Source organism: Acomys russatus, chromosome 13 (assembly GCF_903995435.1).
Source record: "Acomys russatus chromosome 13, mAcoRus1.1, whole genome shotgun sequence".
In the NCBI taxonomy this organism is placed as follows: Eukaryota; Metazoa; Chordata; class Mammalia; order Rodentia; family Muridae; genus Acomys; species Acomys russatus.
In genome coordinates this window covers 27500946-27517905 of record NC_067149.1, presented here as the reverse complement: position 1 = coordinate 27517905, position 16960 = coordinate 27500946, and the positions used below count along the sequence as shown (strand labels likewise).

Sequence of the window (16960 nt, the reverse complement as noted above, 5' to 3'; positions counted from 1 at the left end):
AAAATAATGATTAAGTTACTAAGATCAACAAGTTGCTGGAAGCAGAGCGGAAGAGGCCAGTAGTGTATGCAAAAAACAGCAGAACGTGCTAGCCTTAGTATTTTTTTCCTCTTGCTAAATCCCTGGGTTCTACAGACAAATTACATTGAGGTATGACATATTTTTCTGCAGAAATGGAGAAAATTGTTGACTGTAATTACATTGTTTAATTGAAGTGATAAGTGGCTGAGGCCACTCACTTAAAAGCGTCCTTTCTAATATCTGGGTAATGTTTTTAAATGAGCGGTCATGCATTGGTGACATTTGAAAGGCAGGCATTTGGGGTGTATTTTTGGAAAGCTCCCATTATTTTCCTTAAATGATTAGTGAGCTAAAGGATATAGTTAAGTGATATTCTGCACATGTGTGTTTACTTGTATTCTTTTTAGATACGCATAAGTATCATATGTGAGACTCTATCCTGTGATATATGCATGTGTTTATATATGCCTCTTTATTTATGTGTATTTTATAAATATATACAAAATATGCCTTGAGGGCTGTATAATGTAACTGAAGACTGAAACTAAACCTTAAGCTTCTTAAAAACCCTCCTTGATCATGGGAGATTGAAATACAGCCTGCAGCAGAACGCCGCGGAAGTGTTATGCTCCAGCTTGTTTTGGAAGTAACTGGACATCCAAGTCCTAGTCCGCCCCCCAGGAGTGAATTCTTAATTGCTGATGAATATAATTAATTTCAATTGTTATCATAGAAGCATCGCTTTCGAAGGTGGATCTCCTAGTTTAGTGGTGTCCCCTGGAACAGGCAGTGTCTCTAGTCAGGGGCTGGATAGGTAGAAGGCACAGCGGGCGCCTGATTGAGACAGTTGTTCATTTGCTGAGTGTTTGTGTTTATGCAAAGGGGCCTCTTCCTGCATATTTAATCTAGAGTAAGGCACTGGCTTTGTTGTGTTTAGCCCACATACCTTCAGTCCTTCCTCACACTGCTGCCAGCCTGGGGAGCCCTGAGAGCCTGCAGAACTTGGCTTCCCACTGCCTGTAGTTTCTCCCTTACAAACTTGTGAACTTTGTTCGGTCTTGTGAGAGACCTGCCTCTCCTGCCCTAGAGCCCTGCTGCCACACCATGAATGGGTAAGTGTGTGCCAAGCCAAGCTGATACTTTTGTTTCATTTAGCAGATGTCGAGAGGGCACTTTGCTGCCCTTCTGAGTGCTTAAGAAAGCTGTCCTGGTTCCTGGGTTGCTGTCACTTGCTGGGTGCTTTTTAAGTCGACCAGTACAGGTGTTTCTTCGGAAATGCTGTTGAATTTTTGAACTGGTAGTTTGAAGCTCTTGGGGACAGGAAGGAATTTAAAAAAAAAAAAAAGAAGGAGAGGGCGAGCACAGCTTGATTCTTCTTGACAGGATCCTAGCAAATCCTGTTTTGTAACTATCCGGCAGCTAGAGCTGCCGTTGTCTGGCAAAGAGGCTTCAAACAGTGTGCAGGGCTGAACTGCAGGAAAGCGGCAAACCCCAGCTACTGTACTGTGTTTATGGGGCCAGGGTCCTCCCTGAAGGTCTGTGCTGAGATCCGAGGGCTTTTCTTCTCCGGAAATCGAATCGTCTCTTCCTTGATATTAATAGCACACACGAGATGTTGGCATTGATACTATGGAGGCAGTGGAGAGGGGAGGAAATCTGATCTTGCTTGGGGGAAAATGACAGCCCCTTGGCTCTCTGGTAGTGGGGACATCTATGCAGGCTCAGTCTGCATAATGGCACCCTGGCTTATGTGTTTATTCTAGGAATTCTAATCTTGGACTGTTTGTTTGACTATCTGGGCTCCGGCTCTTCTTTGTGTTCCCGTACTGTCTTTAGAAGGCACCATGTTGAGGGGCTAGTGCAGCCGCTTTTATTTTCAAGTGAATTAGAAAACGACTCAGCAGTGGCTGCACTTGGATTACTCTGGGCGATTTGGGGCTATTCCACTTTCTTCTCAGGGCAGAATGTTTATCATTTCAGTTCAAGTTGTCAAAACAGATGAGGGGACCCGTCCAAGGTTCATGTCCCATGCGAAGTGATTGCGGGCTGCAGGAATTGGGTCTCAGAGAATGCGTGTTTGCTCCCACTTGAGTGTTGCCTCAGCCTGAGTAACCCCTTCCAACAGAAGAGTGTGCTGTTCTCCCGTAGGTTGGAAACTGGGAGAATTGAAATAAAATCCCATCAACCTTATTAAAATATGCGAGGGCTTGGGTCTTCTTGGGTACCAATCAGTCTAGAGACTTAGAAGCATTTATTAGCAGTGGGGCTGCTGAAGGTTTTTAATGATAAAATTACAAATATTCTAGCTAATTGTAAGTATATGACTTTTATACTCATTTTTTTTAAAGAGGAAAAATACTTTTTTTTTTTAAAGAGGGGAAAGAAGCAAAGCCGTCAGGGCGCCTTCTGTGATTAGCACTATTGTATTCTTAAATTTTGATTGATAGAGATAATAGTTTTCACGTAAAAATACAGACAGGTACTTTAACTTTCCATGACAATAGCTATTTGCATTTCTTTTATCTTTTTGTTTAACATTTGTGGGGGTTGGGATGGATTTGATTATTAACTCTTATTGCACACTGAAGGCGAATCTAAAACAAAGGCTTTGTTAGCGCTTCAAAGGCAAAACAGCAAATATTGTTTTTGGTTTTCAACGTGTACAGGCTGTTAAAGGATACCTATAAAATATTTTCACATGACCGTGACCAGGGTTTTACTTGAGTGGAAGGTAAAAGAGAATTGAGTTCTCCAAAGGAGACAGGCCCATGGTTGTAGTTTTCCTGCAGGGGAGGGAGGGGTGTGCCAGCCTGGAGTGATTTCTTGGGCAATTCTTTGGGTTGCCTGTACCACATGGTTGCAGGGTTGTGTAGGGTTTTCAAGTTTTGCCTGCTGGAACAGATCCCCTAAGTTAGACTCTGTGATGTATCCCAGGAGGAGAGAAAGGGCAGTAAAATGTTGCTCCCAGGGGCAGCAATGGTGTTGGACAGCCATGTAGTGCTACACAGTTGGTCATTTCTTTGATAGAGACCAGTAAAGGAAATGCAGCCTTTATAAACCAGCGGCCATGGGTGTGTCTTGGGCCGGCCCTGGCTGCAGATGCCTGCACTGCGCAGTTGGTTTCCTGAGTCCTTCCTTCCTCCTTTCCCTTTTCATTCTCCAGTCTGTTAGTCCCTGACCCTTCTCTCCCACCCCAGAGTTTCTTTGTCTTTCTGCCTGTGTTAAATCTGACTCAGTTGTTGAAGTTGCAGAGAGCATGGGGCAAAGCTCTCGGGTGATTTCTGAGTGGATTTTCTTAAGTGCAGAAAATAAAATGGCCCTTGTGTTCCACCAGCCAAACATGGGCCGATAGCCTTCTGTTTTCTAAGAAATCACTGGAAAATAAGACAGGAAAGCCAAAATGAGTTAAGATTGATGACTTAAAGAGGCAGTACTCCCTTGGAAACTGGCCCGTTTGGACCTATTTTTTCAAGTGAAGTCTGTGGGAGTGTGGAAGTTTGAGCCATGATCAGGAAAATGCAGGTTTGGTTCTGGTCCCTTGCACCTGCCCAGCTGCCCCTTTGTCATGAACCTTGGATAGCTTGGCTTACCTTATGTCCCTGGCAAGGCTGGCACACAGTGGCTTACCCACCAGCCTGTGGTGGACCGAGGCTTGGGATCGGTGTCAGTTTGTGGTAATTGCAAAATGTAGCATTCGTAGTAGTAGTGGTGGTAATCATTTATTTTCGCTGCTGTGAAAGGAAAAGGGGGAACTACTTTGAATGAGAAAAGTAGAAAGTGGCTCTTCCTTAGCAGCCTGCAGAGCGGGATCTCATGGTCACATTTCCCAGTGCTTCAGTTCCCAGGAGCTCATGCCAGTTAGTGGTTGCACTACATGTTTCACAGATCCAGTGAGGGACAAAACTCAGTGCAGCCTGGGTGTAGGATGGTAAGCAGAGGGCACTGTGCAGGGAACTTCTGGTTCAGGAGGGCGGGCGGGGGCAATGGTGGGTGGGGGCTAGCAGAGGAAGAGGAAGCATTTAAGATGTTGGGTTTCTAACCCAACAGATGGCAAGGTACTTGTGAGGGCTCTGTGGTCACCTTGTAACTCCAGCTAAATAACACATGCTGTAGCAAAGACACATTGGAACATTCTAGATCATAGGGTCTTTACTGTGAAAGAAAATTCTAGGAAGACAAGTAATCAATTTCTGTTTACCATATGCCTGGCTCACTCTTAATAGAAAAAGTCACTAGGAAAGTTTTTACAAAGAGAGAAAAGAAAAGCGAAATGGCATCTGGGTGATGGCAGTCTTTTTAAACAAGGAGGTGGGAGGCGTGGAGGGGGATGTCCGTGTGTGTGTGTGTGTGTGTGTGTGTGTGTGTGTGTGTGTGTGTGAGAGATGTGTTGGTGTGTGCTGCCAGTAGTCAGAGAGGTAAATAGTTGATTGGTTTGATCAATACCCAGTTTTAGATATCAAAGTTTTAAGCTTTGCGAAAAAGCAAATTGTATATTTTTCTTCAGAGTTGTTGACTTCTGATTCCTCCACAGCATGTAATGGTACCAGCCAGCGAGGGCCTCAGTTCCAGCCCCTTGTTTTCTTGTCTTCCATATTGACACGTTTGATTTAATTCCACATGATGGCAGTCTCAGAAAATACCATTTCAGATGACTTTGCTAATGGATACCTTTATCCAAAAAGTAAAATCAACAGAAATAAATTAATGAGTGGTCAAATGAGCATGGGCATTAAAATTTATGGAATGCATTTTACATCTTACTGACTATACTGGATGCACAAGTGAAAATCAAATGTAGCCAGTTCTCAGCTGTTTAAGTCCATATATGGTAGAATGTCAGTTGTCTAATTGTACTGTTACTCTTTTTGAGTTTACTTCTAGAGGAAAAATACACTTGCATTTTGAGGGTCAACCAGTCTCTGTTTTTTCCTCCATTCACTTATGAACTATGCTTTTTAGGCTGCTGGCTGAGTGGACAAACAGACTTCACACTTACCTGAAATTGTTTCTCAGGTTCAGATACAACACAAGAGATAGATAACTTTATTCAAAGTAGGCCTTTCAGCAGTTTTCTTTGGAAATTAAATTTTAATGAGGTCCAGTTGTTTGCCAGGCCTATATGATAGCAAATCTCATCTGCATTGCAAAGTCTTAATACTATAGGCCCTTCTGCCAAACATGCAAAAATAGACCCAGCTCAATAGATAAACATATAAATTAGTTTAAAGCACATGCATTGAAGAAAGTCTCCAGGAAAAAGGAGAGAGAAAGGGGCCTTCTTGCTTTGAATTGAGCGGGGTCTGCCAAAGTTCACTCACTTTATATTTCAGATTTGACTAATGGTGGACGTGTAGCTGGGTGGTCAAGTACTTGCCTAGCATGTGAGGGACTTTGTCCCTAGGACTGCAAATAATAATATAATTTTTAAAGTTTTGATTTCTTTCTTTCTTTCTTTCTTTCTTTCTTTCTTTCTTTCTTTCTTTCTTTCTTTCTACCTTTCTTGTGCAGGAGTTGCTGTGTGCCGTGAGTGGGGGAGGGGGCACTTCAGAGGTTTTTCTGGCCTGCCTTGAACACTTGGTGGCCATGGCTCTTTCTTACCACTCTTCTCTATGAAACAACAAGGCAACCCTGAGGACACACATCAGTAGGAAAGCACACAGTTTTCATTTTCAATTTGAATTGTTTTGTCTAAAAACAAAAACAAAAACAAAAAAGTTCGGGGGCAGGTTACAGGACAGTCATTTTAAACCCTCATGCTTGGGGTTTTCCCACACCCAAAAGGTAAAAATTTATGGTGAAAACCTCCAATTTCCTCTTACAGTAAACATGAGAATTCTGGTTTTGCTCATAACCCGCATCTTTTTTTTTTTTTTTTTTTTTTTTTTTCCAGTCGGTGTGGCAAGAATCTGCATACCCCTTGATTGTGAAAATGGCAGAGGTTGGCTTGAACGTGCCACTTCCTAGCCCCAGTGAAGGCTTTGCCTTTCCAGTTCAGGGCTGAGAGCAGAGTGGGCAGGGATATATTCCATTCCACTTTGTTCTGGGCAGGAAGCGAGAGGCTGTCAGCATGTTAGTAAACCGATGAGGCTTCAGCATCTCACAGTTCTAGCGTTTGGTCAGCAGAGGTGGGATGACCCTCACATCCCCTCACTCTTAAAATAACCTCAATTAATAAACTGATGTTTGTCTTTTCACTTGGGCCGTACACAGATTCCAGTTATGTGGACAGGAGAAGCCAGGGTCTAACATCTCTTAAAGGCACCTGAGTTCTTTCTGTTCAGGGGAGTATGCAGATGCAGAGGAGATGTGGGCTGAAATGTGTTCCTGCTTCCTTTGTGTTTTAGGAAGCTTGATTTCACTTGTTTATTTCATCTGACGCTAATCGTTTTTATCTAATGTAGTGCATCTGGTAAAGGTAGATGCTAAGTGCGCAGTATTCTTTGAGCAGCTTTCATCAGCAATTAACCCGCTTGTCTCTCCCCAAATAGAAAATGGTGCCTTAAAAAAATTATTTTGAAAGGCTCAGAATGATAGAAACATCATGTCTGCAAGTGCAAGCTAACTTTCAAAGAGGAAAAAAAAAAAAAAAAAGCCCCATGCTTTAATGAAATTAGAAATGTTGTGGGTATGAAGAAAACATACACATTCAAATAGCAGTCTGGTTTCCAAAGACAGAGGCCCGTGAGTCATGTGTTATTCCACTCAAAAATGAATTAATAGACGGCGAGATGATAAAAGACTTCACGCGAGAAGTCGGAAGTGTTTCTTCTTGACTTTCCCGGTCCCTGTTGTGTTTATGGGCTTGAAGATACTGGAGGTCCCAGCCTTGCTTCTGTGAACTGAAAACTTTGATCTCGAGGATGCGCAATTAAACTCCTTATCTTTTTGCTTGTGTGGTGGCTGGACATTTATTTATTGTGAGACTTTTCCTTGTCATTCAGATTGTGATGTGTTGTGGTTTTTATTTTTTATTTTTTTGTTTTGTTCTTTGTTCTCAGGGTGAGAAGTGACCTTTTGAGGTGACTATAACTGAAGATTGAATTACAGAAGCAAAAAAAAAACAAAAACAAAAAACAAAACAAAAAAAAACCCAAAAGGTAAAAAAAAAATCATATATAAATGCTTGACTTGTATCTAAAACCATTCCAAGCTTTGGGCACTGGGATTTAGTCATTTGCTCTTCTGTATGTTATGTGCGTGTTGATGTACACATGCATATAAAGGTGTATAAATGTATATGTGTGTCATGTTGGCAGAAGTCCTGGAAGGTTTCCCTTAAGGAATAGCCCATCAATGTGCTTTATTTCCTCCAGATAATATCATGCTTTCTCCACTTTGCTGAAGCTGAATACTGATTCCACTCAAAAATGAATTAATAGGTGGTGAGACAAGAAAGAGTTTACATAAGAAGTTTAAAGTATGTCTTTTTTTATTTTCCTGGTCCCTTTTGTATGTGTGGTCTTGACAATAGATGGTGGAGATCCTGGCCTTGCTTCTTGTGAACTGAAAATTTTTGCTTGTATGTTTTGTGGGCTTAAATCGAGAAAGGAATATTCACATCGTCAAAGTGGTGATTCATAAAAGTAACTTGCCTCAGACATGAGTAACATGTGTCAGGGCTCTGTGCCAAAGTGGTGGCATCCTACTGATGCTCATCTGCTCGTCTTGTCACCTTCTTTCAGGAATTAATAGGCAGGCACCCTAGCGACAGGCCACATTGATGTCACTCCTTAGCAGCGTGGGGCACAGCCCTGAATGTCAGCACTATGCTGTCTTGTTTCCTTGACCTTGCTTGGAAAGAGAATGAATACTTGATTTTAAAATTAGAAGTTTTCAGAGAGCCTAGTTTGGCTTGAAGAATGAAGGCCAAGTTTCACTTTCCGAAATTCACGCTTTGAGGAGGCAGATGAAACACTCCCATTAAGTGGTCATAGATGCCTGGTGTTTGCTTGGATTCAGGGCCATCTCAGAGCCAAAGCCTGTTGCAGGCCCTTTGCATGTATGCTTAAAGTTTAATAGTTTATGTTTATGCTTAGGTGCTTGTTTATTTTATTTATTTATTAAGTTTTGATACAAATGCATATAATTTTAGTGCAGCTTTTCCTTGCCCCTTTGTGTTCCTTTTCAACTTGAATTGAAGTGGCCTTTCTATCTCATGTTTTAGTCTGGCCCTTTAGTAGTTCCATTTGATTTAACAGGTTTGTGTCCATTTAACAGTGAGCTGTTTTGTGGCGGCATTACTGAATCCTGTCTTTTCTCAGCTTTGTCATCATGTTTAACATGTTTGTAAGACTCAGTTTTTTTTTTTGTTTGTTTGTTTTTGTTTTTAAGAGCCTCACTAATACGAAGATTATTTGATCAGTTTTGTCTTTAATCTCATGCTGGGGGTTAGGCTCTAGAGGGAAAAGCTTTGTTTCTGGTGTATCTGACTTGGACCCAGCAATTCAGACTTGCCTAGTTTCCTTATCTCTTTTCTTTTGGGAAACATTGGATTAATGACCAGAGGTGTCTTGTGCCATCTCAGATGTTCTAGTATGGAAGAGAGTGACCGGCGTGTGTGGAATTGTCACCCACAGCAGGCTGTGCTAAAGGAAGGGTGTCCTTGCCTGAGACCAGCTTTGGGGCTTTGTGCCAAGTGCTGTCTTAAGTAATGTTTCCTGCTTGGGGTCACCCAGACCTCTGTCACAGCAGCTATGCCTTGTACTCTAAATGCCGTGTTTGGTGTGTTTCACCTCCAGAATAGATAGCCCTTCATCCAGTGTGTTCCTTGGGTGCTTAACTCTTCCGATTGTTGCTAGAGACACGGGAAAAGCTGCAGAGACATGGGAAAAGCTGCAAATTAAGATTCAACAAAGCTAACAGGGAGGTCAAAAGAAAATGTGTTGGTGGGGCATGGTGGCACACACCTTTAATGCCAGCACTCTAGTGACAGAGGCAATCAAATTTCTGTGAGTTCAAGGCCAGCCAGGGCGAGGCTATCTTTAAAAAACTGGGTGGGGTGGGAGGGGCATTAAAGCCTGGGGGTATGGCTCAGTTGTGCAGTGTTTGCCCAGCATTCCTGCAGTCCTAGGTTCAAATACTGGTAGATCTAACAAACAAACCAAAACAGATAAAAACAAAACAAAACAAAAACTTGACTTTGAGATGTGCCTTACGTGCATCATGTCAAATAAGAGCTTCCTCTGTGGCTTTTCAGTGCCCTGTAAGTGTGAATGATTTTTTAATTGATACGTTTTCATATCTGCTGATGTCCTTCAAACTTTAAAGTGTCACAGTGTGCATGGGACACAAGGAACTCTGCAGGATAGTTGTTGCTGTCAGTCAGGGCTAATGAAAATATCTCTTGGCGGCTCGTTTGGATCCAGGTGAAGAACATACTCTGCTGTGTCCTTCACCAGCCTGTAAATAAGCCCCTCTTCTAGAGAACCTTCTAGAGCCTGAGTGTACAAATTTCTGCTTGTATGTAACCTCCATTTTTATTCTCAATAAACATTTTTTAAATTTGACATTCTTTGGCCCTACAGTATCACCTCCATCTTTGTTTTGACCCTGAGTTTACCTTTAGATCAGTCGGGTCAAAGATCTATCAAAAACAAATTTGTGTGTGTGTGCTTGTGCGTGTGCGTGTGCGTGTGCGTGTGCGTGTGCGTGTGCGTGTGTGTGTGTGTGTGTGTGTGTGTCCTGTGTAGTAGGAGAAAGAAGTTCAGCTAATAATTTGCAGCAAAGACATAGAATGAGCACAGTGCTTGGTATTTTTTCCTGAGGACTGAGCCATGACAGGAAGGCATTGCAGTCATGTACCCATTATTTTCAGACAAGAAGGAGGTGGATTTCTGATATTTGGGGCTTCTTGTAAATACCAAGCCTCAAGTTTGAATCCGAGAATCACTAGCAGCCAGTATTGGTGATCAGTGAGCCCACTGGCCACCATGAGGACAGCTGACTGTACACACAGATGTTGTCAGGCTAAGTCAGAGAGGCAGATGAAGCCATTTTTCAAATTTAAATTCAAAGATTTGGAGAACTATAAATAACTGTTGCCATATTTCCGAGGGTATAATATCTGCTTCCAGACAGATCCGAGTGCTGTATTTATAAAATGGGTCTAGGGGGCTAGAGAGAGTCTCAGAGGTTAAGAGTACTGGCTGCTCTTCCAGTGGACCTGGGTTTGATTCCTAACACCCACATGGCAGCTTACAACCATCTGTATCCCCAGTCCTGGGCCATCTGATACCGTCTTCCAGCCTCTATGAGCACCAGGCACATATGTAATGTACAGAAACACATACAGGCAAAGCATCCATATTATAAAAAAAATAATACAATTTTAAAAATGTTAATAAAATAAAGTGGGTCTGTTTCCTGAAAGTGCTGTGATGCCATTAGCAATTATTACAATCCCTGCCTTAGAGCAGTGAAGTGATCCAATAGATGCTGAGCAGAATATCATCAAGATAAAAAGAAGCAAGAGCATGGCTCTGGTCACAGTGATCTGTGTCATCGTACTGTGGCAGCTGAAGCTTGGTGGCTTCGTGCAGGATAATGTGGTGTTCTCTGCATCATTGACAGTTACCCAGAAGCATTTTGTGTAAGGCTCAACCCAATTTTTAAAATTTGTCATTTTGTTATTTTGTTCTGAATGGGTGTGAATGTGTGTATTAGATGTGTTCATGTATGTCTGTCCTGCTTCTGAATGCTTGTTTGCAGGTCTGGGCGTGAAGATGGGGTGCTTTCATCAGTCCCTCTCCACCTTATTTTCTGAGACAATGTCTCTCATTGAACCTTGAGCTTACCAGTTAGACTAGATTGTGTGGCCTTTGAACCTCGGGGGTCCTCCTCTGGGTGCCCCCGATGTTCTGGGATTACAGGCATATACCACCATGCCCAGATTATTGTCTTCAAATGTTAAATGTCCCAAGCTTCACGGCTTATGTGGCGGTGCAGCTTCTTTTTAAATGATCAACTTATTTGTGAGAAAGTTAATTTTTTTTTTTTTTCCAAAGAAAGTAGGATTACAGCAATTTTTTTCTCCTGGCTCAATTTGGGCTTCTCTTTTTCCCTAATGTTAAATGAAGGTGCTACAGTGCACATTCACAGTTTGCATTCATTGTGCCTTGCGTAGTATGGATGATTTCTTAGTTAAAGATTTAAAATACTTTGAGCTAATTGAAGTGTATTAGTTCTTTTGAAATTATGTATTTGTGTGAACTGAGCATTTCCTTAGCAGCAGAACACTTCTGAGGTGCTCCGTTCAAATGATCTTGGGGGTTATTTTTGTTTCAATTGTCACTTTATTGCAAGATGGCATAATTCCTTACAAATTTAAACTGTAACTTCGTAATTTTAGTTGGGCAATAGGTTGCTACAAATTGCTTCTGCAAATACCCAACAACTCCAAATGCGGAGTAAGCATCAGAAATACCTGACTGGGCAGCGTTGGATAGCTAAGCATGATGGTGCAGGCCTGTCCTGCCAGCACTGGATAGGTAGAGACAGGAAGTTCAGCGCCATTTCAGGGCCAACTTGCTCTACATAACAAGTTTGAGACCAGCCTGGGCTACACAAGACCTTGATTTAAAAAAAAAAAAAAAAAAAAAAAAAAAAAGGGAAGGCAAAGAACAATCAGAATTTAAATTAAATTGTGTTCCTATTAACTCATGAGCACACTGTGCAGACAGTGTGACAAAGTCTTTACTGAGTAGTTAGTTAACCGCACCCACACATGACGAACGAGCTCCCTGAGCTAGCCGCTGGACCACTCTTTGTCTAAATACAGCTCATACCCATGTCTGGGTTATAGTGAGCAGGCTCAGTCTATACTGCTGCAGTTAGTGTTTGGAATCAAGTAGTCACTGACTTCTGTCATGTAACAATCCCGCTAGTTGAGTTTGGCCAGGCTGGACCTTTGTGTCCTCCTCTCTATGCCCCAGGGGCTCTCTCCTAATCTGTGCAGCTAAAGCTAAGTTGTTGCCACAATATGGAGAAGCCCAAAGTACTCCATTTTCTTTTTGAAGTTTGAAGACTGCTCTTATGACACCTCTTGACATGTAATTGGTGAGATTATGGACAGGCTCTGTGAAGTTGCAAGGGCTGCTGGGATTTTTTTTTTTTTTTTTTTTCATGAAAAGAAGCTGAAAAGGACTGGGGAACAAATAAGAGGTCATACCATCCATAACTTCTTTATGGAGTGAATCACTCCAGTCCAACCCAACCCTTCCTTCTTTCCTTTTTTCCTTCTTTCCTTCCTTCCTTCCTCTCATGCATTCATTTATATAGATGTAGCTGTGCACACACATTATTAATCTTTAGCACAGATCTTTATTAATGGCTCTTTGCTGTACAGTCTCTGTCCTCATAGGATTTATATTCTGAGGGAAGACAGACTCCAATGTTAATAATGACTGTTAGAAAGGTTAACTATGGATGCTGTTTGAAAGTGACCCAGAGCAAGGAGCGGAAGGTACCCAGTGATGTGTTTCAGCCCCATACAGAAGCAGGAAGGCTGTAAACCTGCATTCTTGTGCTTTCCACAATAGTGCTGTAGCGAATTATTAGGTGGCTTAGTGTTTGGTTTTCAGATTTCTTGCATTTATAACAAGCACATGACTTGGTTCAATTTTTTACAGTGCACTTACCGTGCATGGGCTGTGGCTGTTCAGACGGTTTGCTACCTACCACCTTATGTCACTCAGCATTTCATCAACCAAGAAGGACAATTTTGGATTAAGTAGCAGCCATTTATTTACCCTTCTGCCCTCTGTCCAACCTACTGCTTTGATTCTTCCTTCTGCCCTGAAAGCTTTGCTTGCTTTAAGTAGGAATGGAATCATAGTCTATGCTGCTTGGAGACTAATGTCTTCCTGCTAGTTTAATCCTGTTTGGGATCGGCCAGGGTATATAGTTTTAAACTGACTTTCTAAGTCCAGTAGAGAGGTGGCCTGCAGTGTTCCTAGCGGAGATAGACTGCTGGAAAATTAGGTTTTGTACTGTGCATGTTTTTATATTTTTGTGGAACAGACAAGGTCTCTCAGCAATTCAACTTCAAAATTATATTGTTGATCTTCAAACTTGTCTTTTTTTTTTGGCCTGTCCTGGAACTCACTGTGTAGTCCAGGCTGGCCTTTAACTTCTGATTCTCCTGCCTCTGTCTCCTTCAGCAAATTCTACTGGCAGTGTGGTGTGGGCCACCAAAACCTGCTCAGGTGCTCTGAAACCCTGTTGCCGTGACCCTAAACTAACATCCTGTGTGAACAAGAGCTGCCTCTTCTTTTGTCAAGGAAACATATTTGAAATACATTGATTTTTTTTTTTTTTCAGAGAAATGTGCTTAGTAGAATTGGTTTTCTGTGGAGACTATTTGTTCAAATGGACTTAGAAGCATATTTCATAGTAAAGACAATATTTGTAGCACTATTCAAGTGGCTGTATTTTACACAGTGAATAGTGAAGAGCAGAAGGAAGGCGTGGCTGGACAGGTGACTCCGGATTCAGAGCACTTGTTGTGCTTCTAGAGGACCAGGGTTCAATTCCCAGCACCCACACAGCAGCTCACATTGACTTGTAATTCCAGCTCCAGGGGATCCAACATTCTCTTCTGGCCTCTTTCGCCTTCGGTGCACAAACATACATGCAGCCAAAACAACCATATACCTTGTTCGTATTCTCCCCAGGCTCTCCGTAGTGCTGTGACCTCAGAAGCCAGGCAGAGCCCTTTCTTCACACGTTAGTGCTTGTCCGGATGACTTCTGCACAGGACTCTGGTGTTTGCGGTATCTTTTTAAAAGACTTCTGATGGTTGAGACTTTATAACTATGAAATGAAATTTAATCATTTGCTTGTTCTCTGCCCCCGGTGTGAACTATTACACTTCTGAGGCCTTTACACGAAGGGTGATGGTGGAAAATAAATGGGGGGGTGAGGGGGAACCAAACGTCCTCAGTTTTCCTTGTCTACTCAAACCCAGTCTTTTTGAAGTATGGAATTCCTGCAGCTTCCCCCTTGAATTTTGTGTATTAGTCCATATGTAACATATAATTAAAGGTAATTACATGTTTTGTTAATTACCTGACAGTGTGATAAGTTACATAAAATTACTCTTAATTAAAAAAGCAAACTGGCACCACCGGGTGGACAGATTATTTCCGTCCATTGATTCATATGGTACTTGGGAGCAGCCCTTTTTACCTGCCAGTCCTCCGTTTACTGGGAGTGCCAGGCAGCGCTGGAGGTCAGAGGAAGTGTCCTGAGATCCGCTCATCACAAATTGTGCAACTTGGAAGTTGAGATCAGTGATTTTCAGAGTAGGAGTTGGGACCAATTTTTAAATTAGGCAATCTTTTTAGGGGGTTGTACTCAAAATGCTGGTGGTGGTGATGGTGGTGTGTGTGTGTATGTGTGTATGAGAGTGCACATGTGCATGTCTCTCTCTGTGTCTATATATGTCTACCTGTCTGTGTGTGTGTGCATGTCTGTGTCTGTGTGTGTATGTATTTCTCTCTGTGTGCACATACATAGTAGATGAACGTGTATGTTCATGTATGTGAGCACAGGCACTGGCCCTTGCCTTCCACTTTGTTTTAGACAAACTTCCAGGTGTCCTCTCGTCCTTCTGTGTATCCCATCTGGCCATAAGAGTCCTGGGATTACAAGTGCATGCATCCGCCTTTACATATGTTCTCGGGATCCGAACTCAGATCCTCATGCTTGCGTGGGAATCACTTTACCCATTGAGCCATCTCTTCATCCCTCAAGTCTGTTTTTAAGTGAATGTGCACACAGCAGCAGCGTTTTCTAAAGTACTCCTCACATTACAAATGTATGCTATGAGGCTTTTAAAGCTTAGGCTCTGTAATGTAAATTAATCCAACCTGGAAGTTACATTGATTCATTTGCTTGTCTGGTCACCTCATCTTCATTAAATGTCTGCTATGTGCCAGGCATTGGGCTCGGACCTCCCCAGTCCAGTCTGAAAGCCACTATTCCAGTTGTGGTTGTTGAACACTTGTCTAATTGTTAACCAGAATTTATATGTCGTGTGAGTATAGATCCATAAAGTATTTCAAAACTTTCATATTGAAAAAGTATGACCAATTCGCGTGCTTTTCATTATGGATGGCATATTGAAGTAGCCAGTTTGGATGCACTGGCCTCAATAAAATGATTAAATTTTGCTTCAACTGTGTTTTTATTTAGAGCAAATAGTATTAATCCAGTGACATATATGGCAAGACTGGTGTTTCGTTGGACAGCAGTGATGGTGATCATGGGGGCATGAGTAGCTGCTGCCAAGCCTTCTGCCCCTTGCTCTGGGGAGTGCAGCTGGGCAGGCAGACATTATGAGAGCGTGCTGATGAAAGTGTGGCAATGCCAGGGAAGTCTCGCTGTGGAACAGGCACATTTAAGCATGCCTGTGAGAGCTGTCCTGCTGGTAGCAGCAACCAAGAGGGTGATGGAGTATAAGGTCAAGGAAAAGCATGGCTTATAGTATTTTTAGAAAAATGGGTCCTTGGAAGGGCATGCTTTAAGTGTATCGCTATAAAACCTGACTTGAAAATAGCCTGAGGGTGTGGGAGGCTGTTTCAGAGGGTATCTGTGAATCCCACTGAGACACAGTGAAGACTGGGTGATTTAGACTGCTTGTGGCCATAGGGGCTGGTGAGACCCCATCGCCACTGGAGTGTATTTAAGGTAAGCTGAAGACTTTTCTAGTGGCGCGATGGTATTTTGTCAGAGGTGACTCAAAGGCTTTCCTCCTGCGTGGTGGGGTATTACGAAGAGAATTCACTGATGGGATGTTGTGTAGGAAGCAGGTTAGAGGCTGGAGTTTTTACTCTAAGCTATTTCTAGAAGGATGGACCTGCCATTGGCTAGAATAGGAGGCCAGTGAGCTGGCACAGTGTGGGTGGGGAAGGGAGGGGCCGTGATGGTGAACATTGGGGCTTGTAGCTACTGCTTCTCACTCAGATGAGATCCTCCTGAGCCTTTGGATATGTAGTTCCAAAAATATTCTAGCGAGGGGCTATCGATTCAGGATTTACAAGAATATAAGAGATAATGTAAGACACGAAACTTCATGCACTCACTAAGGGGGTGCTGCTTAGACACAGACAAGAAAGGCTCGGAGCCTGTGTTTTTGAAAGCTACCCTTGTTGAAAAGTTTACCAAGGACCCTGAGGAATTAACATGGGAGGCAGGGCTAGGAGAATAGCTCGTTCAGTAAAGTGCTTGTCACATATACATGAGAACCTGAGGTAGATCCTCAGACCCATGGAGAAAGCCAGGCACAGTGACATGTGTTTGTAATGCCAGCACTGGGCACGGGGGAGACATAGACATGACATCTGGGGTTTGCTAGCCAGCCACTGTAGCCCACTCAGCCAAGAGACTGCCTCAGAAAGCAAAGTGGGCAGTACCCTAGGAACAACAGCTGAGCCTGTCCTCTGGTCTCCACATGCATGCACACACATACATATATATACTTGCACTTATGAATACACACACACACACACACACACACACACACACACACATACATCCACGTATGCAGGCATACACACATGGGAAATGCTGAGATTGTAGTGAAAGTGAAATTCCTTGAGGTGTCAGCAATACCACACAGTGTTAAGGGCTCAAAGAGATGGTAACAAAGACCTGACCATTATGTTTTTATATTATTTTCTTTTTATTGTTGTTGGGTTGTTTTGTTTTTGCTTTTTGTTTTTTGTTTTTTTGGTTTTTTGTTGTTTTTGTTTTGTTTTGTTTTGTTTTGTTTGTTTGTTTTGAGACAGGGTTTCTCTATGTAGCCGGATGTCCAGGACTTGCTTTGTAAACCAGACTGGCCTTGAACTCATGATCATACACCTGCCTCTGTTTCCCTGAGTGCTGTGATTAAAGGTGCGTGCCACCACACCTGGCTAGTTATTTCCTTAAAGATAGTAAA

The 16960-nt window shown here is 42.5% G+C and overlaps 1 protein-coding gene across 10 annotated transcripts in view; it reads left to right on the top strand.

Moving 5' to 3' along the window:
• Foxp1 (forkhead box P1) overlaps window positions 1-16960 on the top strand; it is a 602856-nt gene that overhangs the window by 264072 nt on the left and 321824 nt on the right. Inside the window, exon 1 of one of the 10 annotated variants that reach the window (XM_051154983.1) lies at window positions 753-1133. The exons of the other annotated variants lie outside the window; for them this stretch is intronic. The gene's annotated coding sequence lies outside the window, so the exon portion shown is untranslated. Of the gene's footprint in view, window positions 1-752; window positions 1134-16960 lie in introns of those variants that run through there. 10 annotated transcript variants of the gene reach the window in all.